We start from the raw sequence: 15,972 nt of genomic DNA, 5'->3' as shown, positions 1-15,972 counted from the left end.
GCTTCCTCATCAATCAGGGGTCTCTATGAACTGACTTAGATTTGGAAATTACCCAAGGGAACCACATTTTTCTTCTCTTTGTTGTAGTTGTTGATGTCATCCTTTTACCAGCCAGTTCTCAATTTCTTGTGTATTATACAAGTTAAGATATATTACAGACCTGGTCTAGTGTCCATCTATTTGACCAGGAACTCCATGATATATTAACTATTGCCTGAAATAATGTATAAAAAGTATGTAACACAACTACTATCGTCCCTATATATACATTCCTAGGTTTGTCAACGACCTTGGTTGATGGTGCCATTTACTTAGGGACCATGGGAGGAGGAAACTAAAGAGTAGATGGTGAGTTTAGTTTTATTCATTTTGAAGACATGCAACAGCTGACTATCTGGATCTGATATTAGGGGAGGGGTCTGTGCTTAAGGTAAAGATTTGACAGCCATTTGGATATAGGAAGTAGTTGATATAATGGAGGTAAAGGCTATCATTGAGATAAACATTGAGCTCTAACAAAAGATCCTCCCCCCACAAAAAAAATGCTTGTAGATAGCTCTCATTGCATTCTCAGTCACTTCACAGAACCTCTTTTTCACCTTAATTAAAAGTCAACTGTCCCCAAAGAATACTGCTTTCCAGCAAAACCTTCTGGAGAAGGCAATGGCAACCCACTCCAGTACTCTTGCCTGGAAAATCCCATGGACGGAGGGGCCTTGGTGGGCTGCAGTCCATGGGGTTGCTAGGAGTTGGACACGACTGAGCGACTTCACTTTCACTTTTCACTTTCGTGCATTGGAGAAGGAAATGGCAACACACTCCAGTGTTCTTGCCTGGAAAATCCCAGGGACGGGGGAGCCTGGTGGGCTGCCGTCTATGGGATTGCACAGAGTCGGACACGACTGAAGCGACTTAGCAGCAGCAGCAGCAGCAAAACCTTCAGGCCTGTGCTCTTTGTCACCATGCTTTCTCATACCACGGATTCCAGGACATTCTTTAAGAGCTCCATGACTGATTTCTTCTTTGGCTGGATCACCTTCTAGAGACCCTTATTGTTGCTACTTTCTGACCATCTTTCATGGAAGAGACTGTTCTTTTAGACCTCAACCCTGACATCAGCACATGGTCATATGAGTCATGCCACAACATAGCCTCGATGATCAATTATATTACCATTCACTCATATTTGGTGCCGATCCTGCTGGTGATCCTCACTGGGGAAGAATTGCATGTCACTGATCTGTGGAACTGAGGCACAGACATATGGCTTGATTTGGCCAGGAAAGTGTGAAAAGAATTAAGGAGTGTGGTTTCTGAGAAGAAACGTTGATAGTCAAGTCAAGATCTAGCTTGCTCTTTTCCTCCTGTCATAAAGACTGGTAATGTTCCAGATGGAGGTTGCTTGGTCAGCATGGATCACAGTGTAATGGAACAGAGCTTTTTCATGTCATCTGAATAAGAAATATAGCATTATTGCTATAAATTAGAGATTTGGGGGCATTTGTTTACACAGTATAATATACCTGTACCTTCTCAGAATTCCAGATTACCTCAATTCTAGTAATTTACTCTCAAGGCTACATCCAGATGTTTATGAATCTCTAGATAATTCTAGTGCTAAGGTAGTAAATGTTGATGTAGACATCTGGAGTCACTAACCTTTCATTCTTCAAGCTCTCTTGCTTCCTTACTTTACACTTGATCTTAGGTCTTGTACCACTTTATAAACATTCACACTCACCTCTCTAGTCATGGCTATAGTAAGATTTTGGTTAGGATTTGGCAAAATTTCTGAAGGTACAACCTGCCAACATCTTATCATATGTCCTGCTTCCTTTCCTGAGACTTTTCTGAGGCTGCGGCATGGGATACTTCAGGAAAATTTGGCAGTCACATATGTGCAAATTGGAAATGTGATGCAGTTCATGCCAATGGAATCACCTTCGCCAATGATGTCTGAAAGTGCTTGGAAAATACTTTATTATTTTTTAAAATTAATTTAAAAAATTGGCTGTGATACACAGCATGCCTGATCTTAGGTCATTGACCAGGGATCAAGCCTTTGCCCCCTACTGTGGAAGCACAGAGTCTTAACCACTCAACTGCCAAGGAAGTCCCAATACTTTATTCTTTTGTACCTAGGTGAACAGTTATGGACATATTTCATAGTTCTCAGAAGACCAAATGAGAGATCAAACACTAGTTACATGTATCCATGACTAACTTGATAACATATGCTTATATTGACTTCCCTTTCTTGTTTAAATCTCTGATCCTTATTCTGGTTCCTTAGACTTTCTCAAATTGTCCCTCAACAAACCTTTGTCTGGGGTTTTGCTTCCAGGAAACACACACTATGACAGTTTTTCTCAAGTTCCCTAGTTATGCATCCCTCAATTTTCTCCTTAGTGCACTGTCCACTCATGGCTTCATTTCTTCTAAATATTACCACAAGCTTGTTATATATTACTTCAACCATTTTCTTATGAGCACTCTTAATAGAGTTTCCCTGTGTTTCCTCTCTTAACCAGATCCATTCTGTTAACCCTGACTTGGATCAAGCCTTTTTCACTCCTGTATTTTAGGTGCTGAAAGATGCTGGATAAAATCAGAGTCGAGGGAACTGACACCAAGCTGATGGGCTCCACTGTGACTTGCCACCTCAATACTGCCCTTAATCAGCTCCTCTTCTATGTCTCCAGATCACTTTTCCTAAACATCGATCACCCTCTTCAAAATAGCCACTCACTACTATTGCCCTTTTTCTCTGGAGATACTTTCTTTTCCATACAGGAAAAAAAAAAAAAAACGTGTTTGTCGAGACAGGTGTACCCCTTGTTGAATTATATCTCCATCCATGCCAATGTATCTGTCTCTGTTCTACCACCTACTTTCCTTTAAAGCTTGAGATATCTCTTCTTATATCTAAGATAAATTAATAATATCTCCTTGGTGGTCTTGATTTCATCAGTGCTGGTTCTTGTTCAACTGTTCTCTGTATTCTCTGTTTACCACACTTCAAAGTATAGATATGGCTGAGTGCTTCATCCAGAGAGACCCTCGTAGACCCTGTCCCTCCCTTTGTTATTATTTTCTTCACTACTAGGGTTTTCAAAGGATGTCACATAATTGATCTCTTGTTATTATAAGGACCTTTCTCTGCAGCCCATTATAATCTGGTTCCAGCCGTACTGTCCCACTGAGTCTGTTACAAATTTCTTTCTAAAAGACAAACCCCAAAGACTTTGTATTTTTATTTTTGGTTTGTTTGCTTATACTTTACCTGTCACAGTGCCTACCAATGCTAATCTCTATCTTCTTGAAAATCCTTTTTCTCAAGCCTTCAGAGATAGCACTGGCTTTCTCTCTGAGTTTCCTTCTCAGTACCTTTTCTTTCTCAAGTCCACATAATCTTTAATCCTCACCCTTTTGGCCCAGATTTCTTATTTACTAAACCAGCTTCTGATTTTAATTTGATTTTTAAAGTATGTTTGCCTGTAGGGTAGAATTCATTGGTTGAGGGATTTCTTTCTTTCTTAAAAATTTATTTTTAATTGGAGGATGATAACTTTAGGCTTCCCTGGTGGCTCAGGTGGTAAAGAACCTGCCTGCTAAGGCGGGAGACATAACAGATGTGGATTTGATCCCTGGTCTGGGAAGATCCCCTGGTGAAGGAAATGATGATCTGCTGCAGTATGCTTGCCTGGGAAATCCCATGGATAGAGGAGCCTGATGAGCTACATTCCATGGAGTTGCAAAGAATCGGACACTACTTATGTATATGCTGTGTGTGTGCTTAGTCTCAGTTGTGTCCTACTCTTTGTGACCCTTTGGACTGTAGCTCGCCAGGCTTCTGAGTCCATGGGATCCCTCAGGCAAGAATACTGGAATGGGTTGCCATGCCCTCCTCGAGGGGATCTTCCCACCCCAGGGATAGAACCCATGTCTCCTGTGTCTCCTGCTTTGCAGGCAGATTCTTTAGCACTAGCACCACCTGGGCAGAGAAGGCAATGGCACCCCGCTCCAGTACTCTTGCCTGGAAAATCCCATGGATGGAGGAGCCTGGTGGGCTGCAGTCCATGGGGTCGCTAAGAGTTGGACATGACTGAGCGACTTCACTTTCACTTTTCACTTTCATGCATTGGAGAAGGAAATGGCAACCCACTCCAGTGTTCTTGCCTGAAGAATCCCAGGGATGGACTGCCGTCTATGGGGTCGCACAGAGTCGAACACGACTGAAGCGACTTAGCAGCAGCAGCAGCAGCACCACCTGGGAAGCCCAGACTCAACTCATAATTGCTTTACAGAGTTGTGTTAGCTTCTCCTGTGCAATAACATGAAGCAAATCAGAGAAAAGCAAATATTGTATATTAACACATATATATGGAATCTAGAAAAAGGGATTTCAAGTAGAGTTTGAAGGCTTATTTTCATAATGCTTTTAATTGGCATGCTAATTTATTTATCAGTCTCTCATCTGACTCTTAAGAATGACTCATCCTCTGTGAGACTGCTAATCTCTGTGAATCTTCCTGGAAGAGAGCAGATGCTGAGATGTGGTGACTGTACCTCTGCAGTGTCACTCCATGAAGTGCAGGTAACCAGCTGATTACTGCCTACTGTGGGGAACATGGGTACCTCATTTCTCTGTAACCAGAGTAGCCTTATGAGAGAAGTAAACGGGAAATTTTAAGGGTCCATGTGTGAGTAAAAAGACGAATTATCAAAATGAGCATCTTGTGGGGCTAAGGAGATTCTTTGAAAAAAAAAAAAACAACAACAAAAAACACAGATATGAGTGAAGCGTAAAAATTTCTGTTTCATGGGCCCTAAGGTTACCTTCGTTAAAATATGGGGCCTAGGATAATGCTGGTTTTAGAAGATACCTTATGAAGATTTGTTGACTGAATAATGGCAGATCTCTGTTTAGAAATTTAAACTTTTATCTGAATGTCGACTCCTTTAAAATTAAGGCTACAGTATTCACATTGGAATTCAGTGGATGGTTTAATAACTGCCAAAAAGCATATATCATATATTAATATTTAAATGCTTCCATGAGTTGCCGTTATAATACATGCAATTTTTAGTCTTTCTAACAGACTCCAAGGATCTCTTTCCCCACTCAGTTTTAGGAAGAAAGATGCTTTTGTTTCTTTGGGTTTTGATATTGGTGTCTAGGGTACTTCACAGGATTTGAAAATATCTAGCTAGACTTGTAGAGAATATTGTGTTCTTGGGATTTTGAAAAAAGAGATTACTTTGACATGTTGTAATAATAGTGAAAAGTAAAGCTATATCTATTAAAGGCTTAAATGATAAATTCTAGCTAGGGTATCTGATTTTGCACACTACAGAATAACATATAGGCAAGTTTGAAAACAAGTACAATAATTGTCTTCTGTAGATGTTATATCCACGTGTTTCTGGCAGATCCCATATTGGCTATAAAAAGAAAGTAATAGTATAGTAGCAAGGCAAGTTGAGAGTTTTCCTTTGAGAATCCTGATGACTCATCTTTTTTTATTGCTAGATTTAAGGTGATGAACACTTGTTTTGAAAAATGTGATTTTTCTCTATTGCTGTTTAATTAAATGCAAAAATCCTAGAGTGGATCAACCTTTAAGACTGCAAATTTCAACTCATAAAAGTCAGATAATGGAAAAGTGAAGGTTGTGATAGCAATGTTAACTCATCCATTGCATATAGGTTGCATTTTGCATGACTAATTAGGCGATTTAAGCAAGGGTGATGCCAGAGGTATCTTTCCTCTCTCCTCTTAAATCTGGGACTATTTTAAACTGGTCTTTCTATATGCATCATTTAGTAAGAGCCAAAAATACTTTTAGCATAATTTAGTGTTAGTATTTCTTTCTGAGAAGTTGTATTAGCTTTGAGAATAACTCCAGTGGCCTGGATCAGCACTACAGTGGCCAATTTCTTTCTAGTATATTTTTTCTGAGTAATGTTTTAAACTTTAATATATGGAATACTAAAATAATAAAGCAACTGAGAGGATTCTATAGTAACTTTACTGGAATATTTTCCAAGAGACCACAATTTACTTAATTTTTCTGATTTTGTTGGCTTAACTCTAAAAAGGGGGATAAAATTGACCATGCAGGATGGTTGTGAGGATCAAAGACATAAAAAGGTCATGAGTTATTATGTCCTTATTATTTTACTGTTATTTCACAGAGAATAGTTATAACGATGTTCCAACAACATTTGAAATATTTCCGTCTTGTCAGCCAAGTAGAACTTGCTGCAAAATTAGTCTGACATGTTTCCTGATGTCATGGACATCTGATACATTTTGTAGATTTCTGGGTCCGTAATTCTCTTCCTGCTTCTCCCAAGGCCCTTCTCTGATGCATTTTCCACACTGCTGCCCTAGTGGTTTTCATGGAGCATGTGTATGATCAGTTCACTTTCTTGTTTAAAATGCTTCCAAGGACTCCACTGCCTTGTGGATAAAGTTCCACATTTGCCCCGGATGCTCCCTGTTAGTCTATGTGTCTTCGCTTCTCTGGATATTCAGTTGTGTTGCTTCATATGCCTTTACCCATCTCAACCACATGCTTCAAATTCTCCTTTATTTCTCATGACTTACTGTGGTGTGAATTCTTCTAGAAAAATTTCTGTGATTGTTTCAGCTACATTTAGGTGCCCTTTCTGGGGCTGGGAGGCGCTTGGTTCTCTTACTGTTTAGTCATTAAGTTGTGTCCAACTCTTTGTGGCCCCATGGACTGTAGCCCACCAGGCTCCTCTGTCAATGAGATTTCCTGGGCAAGTATACTGGAGTGGGTTGCCATTTCTTTCTCCATGGGATCTACCTGGATCAGGGATCAAACCCACCTCTTCTTCATTGGCAGGCAGATTTGTTTAGTGCTAAGCCAGCAGGGAAGCCCAGAGTTCTCTTAGCATTGTCTTATGGTTTTTATTATTTGTCTTGGAACTGCCCATCTCCTTAGTAGACATCCTTGGATTAGACATCTCTGAGGCTAGTGTCAGCATTTTATTCATCTCATCTCACTGTCTCAAGGGCTGACAAAATACCTGATAGTCAATGCTCAATAACTGTTCAACTGAAATGCAGATTATGTGTAGTGAATACCTTTGGGATTTTGGCAGTCCCTTGGCAGTTGCTTCTAGTAACCTCTTGGAAGCATGTTGAACTCATCTCAAAATCCCTCCTAAACAAAACCTCCCTACCAATGTATAATAGTTTTGGAGGGGTGGGGTGAGGAATGAAAGTAAGGCAACGGTGTTTATGTATGGAGTAATTTCTACCATAATTCAACTCATTTTAACAACTATAAATGACAGCAATATACTTAATGTGTTGCCTGTAGGTGGCCAGAACCCCAAATGAAGTATTTCTTTTAGGTTCTCTCCTAAGGAAGATGGATCAAGTTACATCATTCATCATTCTATGGCAATATCATAAGAGATACTATTAGTTTTCCTTTGTTTTTAACATCTGCATCTGCAAATGCATAAAAGCAGCTGTGATCTCTGCATCTAGTTGAAGAGCAGAGAAAGTCAGACATATAAGCCACCTGTCAACCTGGTGTCAGTTGACACAAGCAGTGTGTCACAAGCAGTAGGAGAGCTAGTGAGGTGGTCTACTGACGTTAGGGTATTTCTCTTTTAGATATGGACTCCCTACCTTTAAGTTACCATATAAATGCCATGGACAAGTTTCCTTACTTTAGGTCCACTGGTGGGCTAGGGAAGCTACTAATTAATTTTGAGGGAAGTGGGGTGGGTAGGGTGGATTTTTCTTTAAACTGCTGTCCATTTTAAAAAACAAACTTGCAAGTACTAATTTCCATTAGGCACTTTAAATGAGTCCAGGACCCTTTAGGGTAAGGACCCTTGCTCATTAATTGATCAGGCTCTTATTGATGAAACTGCAAAGGTGAATTAAATGTAGGACCAAGATTTTAGGACGGTGATGGGTAGGAATGAAGGAAACTGATTTGGAATGACAGTTTCCTCTATCTAGGCAAGGAAGAAGGCTTTCATTCCTAATAATGCTTGAGCCTATGAAAAAATTTATTGATTTAAGAGTTTGCTTCTCAGTAAAGATTGAATTAATTCATTTGCACCTTCTAAGTGCACCCTTGTAAAAGAGGTAGAGTGAAAGATGTCCTTAAAGAGAGAATGTGAGCTTTCTTTATAACATATACAAATTAGTTCAAGATAAATTTTAATTTTTAGGAGAAAACTATTAATTATATATATAAGATTTAATATCGAAAGAAGAGTTAATGAAGAGCCTAAAAACCAGCAGTTCTATTTTATCCAGAAGAAAAAAAGCTTTGTCATTTTCTAATAATTTTTGTAGCCAATATGAAATAGTTCAAGACATCCAACTTTATGGATTTTTAATAATTATGTTAAAACTTGAGTTTACAGACTGAAGTAAGACCTGAAATCATGACTCCTAGAAGAAAACATAGGTTTCATGCTCTTGGACATTGGTCTTAGCACATTCTTTCCTTCTTGGATTTGTCTTCTCAGACAAGGGAAACAAAAACAAAAACAGACATATGAGATGACATTAAACCAAGAAATTTTGCACAAATAAAGAATGCTATTAACAAAGCAAAAAGGCAGCCTACTGAATGGCAGAACATATTTGCAAATGATATATTTAATAAGGGATTAATGTCCAAAATATATAAAGAACTCACATGACACAGTATCAAAAAATAAACAATTTGATTAAAAATGGACAGATGCTCTAAATAGAAATTTTTCCAAGGAAGGCACACAGATGACCAACAGGCACATGAAAAGATGCTGAGCATCACTACTCATCAGGGAAATGCAAATCAAAACCATAATGAGATATCACTTCATATCTGGGAGAATTGGAGAATTGGTTATCATCAAAGAAGACAACAAATAACAAAACTGGTGAGAATAAATGGCAATCCACTCCAGTACTATTGCCTGGAAAATCCCATGGACAGAGGAGCTTGGTAGGCTATAGTCCATGGGGTCGCAAAGAGTCGGACACGACTGAGCAACTTCACTTCACTCACTGTGCACTGTTAGTGGGATTTATAAATTGATATAGCCACTATGGAAAACAGTATGGTCCTCAAAAAATTAAAACTAGAACTATCATACAATCCAGCAACTTCAATTTGAATTATTTATCTAAAGAAAACAAAAACATTATTTCAGAAAGCTATACGCACCTCAGTGTTTATTTCAGCATTATTTGTGATAGCCAAGATATGGAGGTAACCTAAGTATCTGATAGATGAATGGGTAGAAATGATGTGGTATATCAATAGATTGTATTACTCAGCCATAAAATAATGAAATGTTGCCATTTATGACAACATAGATGGTCCTAGAGGGTATTATGCTAAGTAAAATAAGTCAGAGAAAGAAAAATACTATATGATTTCTCCTATATGTGGAAAAAACAGACAAAACAGAAATGGACTCATGAACAACAGACTCATAGCAAATGAGTAGTTGCCAGAGGGAAGGGGACTGAAGGTTGAGAAAAATAGGTAAAGGGAATTAAGAGATACAAACTTCTAGTTGTAAAATAAATGAGTCACAGGGATGTAATATACAGCATAGGGAATATAGTCAGTAACACTGTCATAATAACAGATGGTTACTAGACTTATCATGATCAATTCCTAAAGTATATAAATGCTGAATCACTATGTTGAACACCTGAAGCTAATATTAAATTGTGTGTCAGTTATATTTCAACAAAAAATAAAAAGGAAAAAACTGAGTTTTCAAGCTGCAGAGACAGAGTTGTGTATTTTTAAAAATTATCTCTTTGGAAAGCTACACGTGGAAAACACATCGAGTCCTCAGCAGGGAGGGTGGTACGAATGGAAATTTTATGTTAAATTACAGCACAAGCTGGCTGTGGCTGATAGGATAAAAAGAGTTGGTTGTGACACTGTGAAAATCTAGGATAGTTGGCCAAGGAATCACTAGAGATTGAGTAATGTCCTACTGTAACAAAATCTGATATCCTTAACGCATTTGATGTGGCTTTACACTCAACCTGCTGAAGTACAATCAGTGCAGGTTCTGAACTGAGTAAAGTCATAGATCGAATTTTAACCTAGAGCGTCTATCTGAAAAATCTTTTCACACAAGCTCTCCAATTTGCTAATTATTTCAGAAACACTGACATGAAGGAGTACACACAGAGATAGTTTTTAGACAAACAAGGGACATATTTCTTATTCTTAAATATTTTAAATATGGCAAGTTTATGTGTGAATATTTAAGAAGACAATTACTGATAAAAATGAAATCCCTTGTTTAATTTTTGCACCCTGTTTTCCTGTCGAAGAGTTAAGATTCTCTTGAATTTTATGTTTACCCTACCTATGTATAATTTTATTCTATTGCTGTGTATGTACTTAGCCATAAGTTAAGTATGTATTGGGTTGGCCAAAAAATTTGTTCAGGTTTTCCGTAACATCTTTTGGAAAAACCCAAACGAACTTTTTAGTTAACTCTACTATTTTGCATGGTTTCAAGCTTTAGAACTGACACCATGCTCTGTGTCAATTCCTTCCTCCTCATCCCTTTGATAATGTATTTCTGATATCATGTTATTAGATTACACTGTATTCATTCATTCTTCCATTGAAAAACATTTAAATCATTTTCAGTTTTTTTTAGCTGTTAAAAATTGTGTTCTCTATTTGTGCATTTATTCTTTAAACAAATGTCTATTGTATATCTAATATGCTGGGAGAATATTATTGTACTAGGTGTTGAAGATACAGTGGTGACCAAAACTGATAAAAGTCTGTTTCTTTATGGAGGTTAAGTTCTTTCATTTCTTCTTTCATATCTTTAAATATTATTTTATATTTTCTTATAAAAATGTTTTCCATCTTTTGTTAAATTCATTTTAAATACCTTATGTATTGCATTGCTCTAGTGAACAGGATGTATTTTCTTCCATTATATTTTCTACTTAGTTGTTACTGACATATGGGAATGCTAGCAGTTTTGAGGAGTTGATCTTGTATTCAAAACCTTGCTAGTCTGATTGAAATATATACATTACCATGTGTAAAATAGCTTATGCATAGCTAATGCATAATGTATAGTGCAGGGAGCTCAGCCTGGTGCTCTGTGACCACCTAGAGCAACTAGGCGGCAGGTGGGAGGGAGGTTCAAGAAGGAGGGGACATCTGTATACCTATGGCTGATTTATGTTGATGTATGGCAGAAACCAACACAGCATTGTAAAGCACTTATCCTTCAATTTAAAAAAAAGGAAAAAGCTTTCTAGTCTGTATCAAAACTTATACTACTATGCCCATAGTATTTCTTGAATTTCTGTTACTATAAAATTGTCTTCACATAGAGTCAGTGTTCCTCATTTTTGCTGACAAAGAGTGATAGAGATATATACGTTCCAAGACTGGTGAGACTATTACTAAAATATTCTTTATTAAGCATACCGTTTGCTCTTAGTGTGTTAAATACTCTTTATGAGGATGAGGTTAATGAAGTTTCCTTCTATTTCTTGTTGCTAAGAGTATTTTCATGAATAGATAGAAAATATTAGTAAATGGTTTTCTGTATCCATTGAAATGCTACTATTTCCCCTGATAGTCTACTTCCTGTTGGGTATGAGGTGCATGGCTTTGGTGATGCTGAATCATCCTTGAATCCTTGAGATGATGCCTCATGAGCAAACAGTGTTATCACAAGAACACGCTAAATTTGATGTACTTAAGTTTATTTAGGATTTTTTTTCTGTAATCATAACTGAGAATGATCTAAACCTTCTTTTTTCTTGTACTTACCCAATCTGATTTGGGTAGTCTATGCTACTTTCATGAAACATGCTGAGTTGGTCTTCCTTCTTATTATATTACCTTAAAAAAGTACATAATAAATAGTTATTTCTTTAAGGCTTAGAAAACTTATAAGACTATTCATCTTACACCTGCAAGTCTTTTAACTTCCCAGATTACTTATTAGATATTTATATAGTTTGATAGTTTTAGTTATTAAAAGATAGTTTAGTTATTAATAGTTATTGATACATTTTTCTAATTTCTCTTGAGTAAATTTTTAAGAAAAAGATCTGCATCATATACATTTTCAAGTTTACTGGTGTATGTTTGTTCATGCATAGATTTTACCTGTGATTTCCAAATCTAAACTGTATTTCTAATTACATCGCTTTTACTTCTGTTCCCAATATTTCACTTGTGTTTTCTGTCTCTCATTTTCTACCTTCCTCCCTCCTTCCCTCTTTTTATTTAGATCTGTTTTCATTAGAATCTTTTTTTCAAAGTATCAGCTTTTGATTTGCTGCTCTTTGTTGCTGTCTTTTCTATATCATTAATTTCTGTTAATCTCCAATTTTCTCTCAGCTTTTTATTTTGCAGTTTGTTTTGGGTTTAGTTTGTTATTCTCTTTCAGTTTAGTTCAGTTCAGTCGCTCAGTTGTGTCTGACTCTTTGCGACCCCATGAATCGCAGCATGCCAGGCCTCCCTGTCCATCACCAACTCCCGGAGTTCACTCAAACCCACGTCCATCGAGTCAGTGATGCCATCCAGCCATCTCATCCTCTGTCGTCCCCTTCTCCTCCTGCCTCCAATCCCTTCCAGCATCAGAGTCTTTTCCAGTGAGTCAACTCTTCGCATGAGGTGGCCAAAGTACTGGAGCTTCAGCTTTAGCATCATTCCCTCCAAAGAACACCCAGGGCTGATCTGCTTCAGAATGGACTGGTTGGATCTCCTTGCAGTCCAAGGGACTCTCAGGAGTCTTCTCCAACACCACAGTTCAAAAGCATCAATTCTTCAGTGCTCAGCCTTCTTCACAGTCCAACTCTCACATCCATACATGACCACAGGAAAAAACATAGTCTTGACTAGACGGACCTTTGTTGGCAAAGTAATGTCTCTGTTTTTCAATATGCTATCTAGGTTGGTCATAACCTTCCTTCCAAGGAGTAAGCGTCTTTTAATTTCATGGCTGCAGTCACCATCTGCAGTGATTTTGGAGCCCCCCAAAATAAAGTCTGACACTGTTTCCACTGTTTCCCCATCTATTTCCCATGAAGTGATGGGAACAGATGCCATGATCTTCGTTTTCTGAATATTGAGCTTCAAGCCAAGTTTTTCACTCTCCTCTTTCACTTTGATCAAGAGGCTTTTTAGTTCCTCTTCACTTTCTGCCATAAGGGTGATGTCATCTGCATATCTGAGGTTATTGATATTTCTCCCGGCAATCTGGATTCCAGCTAGTGCTTCTTCCAGCCCAGCATTTCTCATGATGTACTCTGCATAGAAGTTAAATAAGCAGGGTGACAATATACAGCCTTGATGTACTCCTTTTCCTATTTGGAACCAGGGTGTTGTTCCATGTCCAGTTCTAACTGTTGCTTCCTGACCTGCATATAAGTTTCTCAAGAGGCAGGTCAGGTGGTCTGGTATTCCCATCTCTTTCAGAATTTTCCACAGTTTATTGTGATCCACGCAGTCAAAGGCTTTGGCATAGTCAATAAAGTAGAAATAGATGTTTTTCTGGAACTCTCTTCCTTTTTCCATGATCCAGCGGATATTGGCAATTTGATCTCTGGTTCCTCTGCCTTCTCTTTACAGCTCCTTAATTTAAAACTTAACTTATTTTCCTAATCTTCTCTTTATAAATAAATTCATTTAAAGCTGTGCAGTTTCCTCTAGCTGTTCCTTTAACTATATACCGTTACTTACATATAGCACTTTCATTATTATTCACTTCTAAATGTTTCATAATTTTATTGCTATTTCCTCTTTAATATTAGGGCTTCTCTGGTGGCTCAGCTGGTAAGGTATCCGCCTGCAATGAGGGAGACCTGGGTTCTATTCCTGGTCTGGAAAGATCCCTTGGAGGAGGGAATGGCTACCCACTCCAGTATTCTGGCCTGGAGAATTCTGTGGACTGTACTTTTAAAATTTATAAGTCTATGCTTTTATTACCTTATTTTCACTTTCAAATGTTACTTTAGATATTGTCATAAAATATGCATACTACTGATTGAAATTTTGTTTAGTCTGCCTGTGTAGGTTTATTCCATGGTCAGTTTTTATAAATGTTCTCAATTTTCCATATGTGAAGTGAATATATAATTTTATTCTCTGTGGGATGTTATATCTATTAGATAAGCTTGTTCATTTTGTGGTCAAATCTTTTTACTTATATCCATTTTGCTGTTTGAATCATTGGTTTCTAATGTTATTGTTGTTCAGTCACCCAGTCATGTCTGACTCTTTGTGACCCCATAGACTGCAGCATGCCAGGCCTCCCTGTCCCTCACCATCTCTTGGAGCTTGCCTAAGTTCATGTTCATTGCATCTCTATGGGTTCTAATAGAGATATGTTAAAAATCTCCCATTATACTGTGGCTCTTTCAGTTTCTCCACATAATTCTATCAGATTTTTCTTTGCATATTTTGAGATTGGACTGTTAACTATACACACTTACGATTGTTATATAGTCAGTGAATTTTTCCTATTTATATAACATACTGTCTATTTGTGCTGCTATTAATGAATTCTGTGTCATATACCTTTTTGCCTGGTGAAGCAATTTTCATTCCTTATAGTGGTTTAACTCCCAGTCACTAATGCCTGCCTCTGGATTGGGAGCTAGTGAGCCCTGGGTTTTACTTCATGCTCACTGCTTTGCTCCACAGAGATTCAGTTTCTATTGAGGTAGTTATATTGCTTTGGAGCTTGGCTATTTTAAACTCATTATATTTTATTAATCATTACCATGGGTTTAGAGCAGAGGTGTGTCAAAATGTGTATATCTGATTCTGTGATTGGCATTTTTATTTTTTGCATCTAGAATACTAGTTTTTGAAGTGGAATCTGAAAACTACTTGTACTGCAATCACTTGAGGTACTTTTTTGCATTCCAGTCCCCTATAATGATAAGGTCTTATAGGTCTTCATAGAACCTAGATAGCATGTTCAAAAGCAGAGACATTACTTTGCCAACAAAGGTCCATCTAGTCAAGGCTATGGTTTTCCAGTGGTCATGTATGGATGTGAAAGTTGGACTGTGAAGAAAGTTGAGCACTGAAGAACTGATGCTTTTGAACTGTGGTGTTGGAGAAGACTCTTGAGAGTCCCTTGGACTGCAAGGAGATCCAACCAGTCCATTCTGAAGGAGATCAGCCCTGGGTGTTCTTTGGAAGGAATGATGCTAAAGCTGAAACTCCAGTACTTTGGCCACCTCATGCGAAGAGTTGACTCATTGGCAAAGACTCTGATGCTGGGAGGGATTAGGGGCAGGAGGAGAAGGAGACGACAGAGGATGAGATGGCTGGATGGCATCACTGCCTTGATGGACATGGGTTTGAGTGAACTCCGGGAGTTGGAGATGGACAGGGAGGCCTGGCATGCTGCGATTCATGGGGTCACCAAGAGTCGGACACGACTGAGCAACTGAACTGAACTGAGGTACTTTTTATAAATTTAGGTCCTCTGGCCTTACCCAGAACTAGATTAGATTCTTGGGGTATAGTGATGGTATCTAGGAGTGTTTAAACAAGATTTTAAACAAAATTCGCATAGGATTTTCATGTACACTAAAGTTTGTGAACTACAAACATGGTGGAAACTTGTCATTTTCTAATCTGTTACAACATTTATCCAAATATTCAGGCAGATGATTCTGTTTTTACATGTCTTCATGGTTTTTAGATGGATGGAAAAAAACTGTAGGTGGCTTTGGGCACTTTATTTGTATTTTTAAGTCTCAATTTCTCAATCTGTAACATGGTTAAATAGATATGTTTGGTTAAATAAGAGAGACTCTAAATACCAGTCTGGCACTAAATAAATACTCAATAAATAGTAGTAGACTATGTTGTTACAAAGAGAAACCTGAGGCATAAAGCTTGAAATTTGCAAAATAGTAGTCTGAACAATTTTATTGTAGTTTCAGTT

The sequence above is a fragment of the Bos javanicus genome, chromosome 10, assembly GCF_032452875.1.
Source record: "Bos javanicus breed banteng chromosome 10, ARS-OSU_banteng_1.0, whole genome shotgun sequence".
NCBI classification, from domain to species: Eukaryota; Metazoa; Chordata; class Mammalia; order Artiodactyla; family Bovidae; genus Bos; species Bos javanicus.
The sequence above is the reverse complement of the archived record's forward strand: the minus strand, read 5'-3'. Positions refer to the sequence as shown.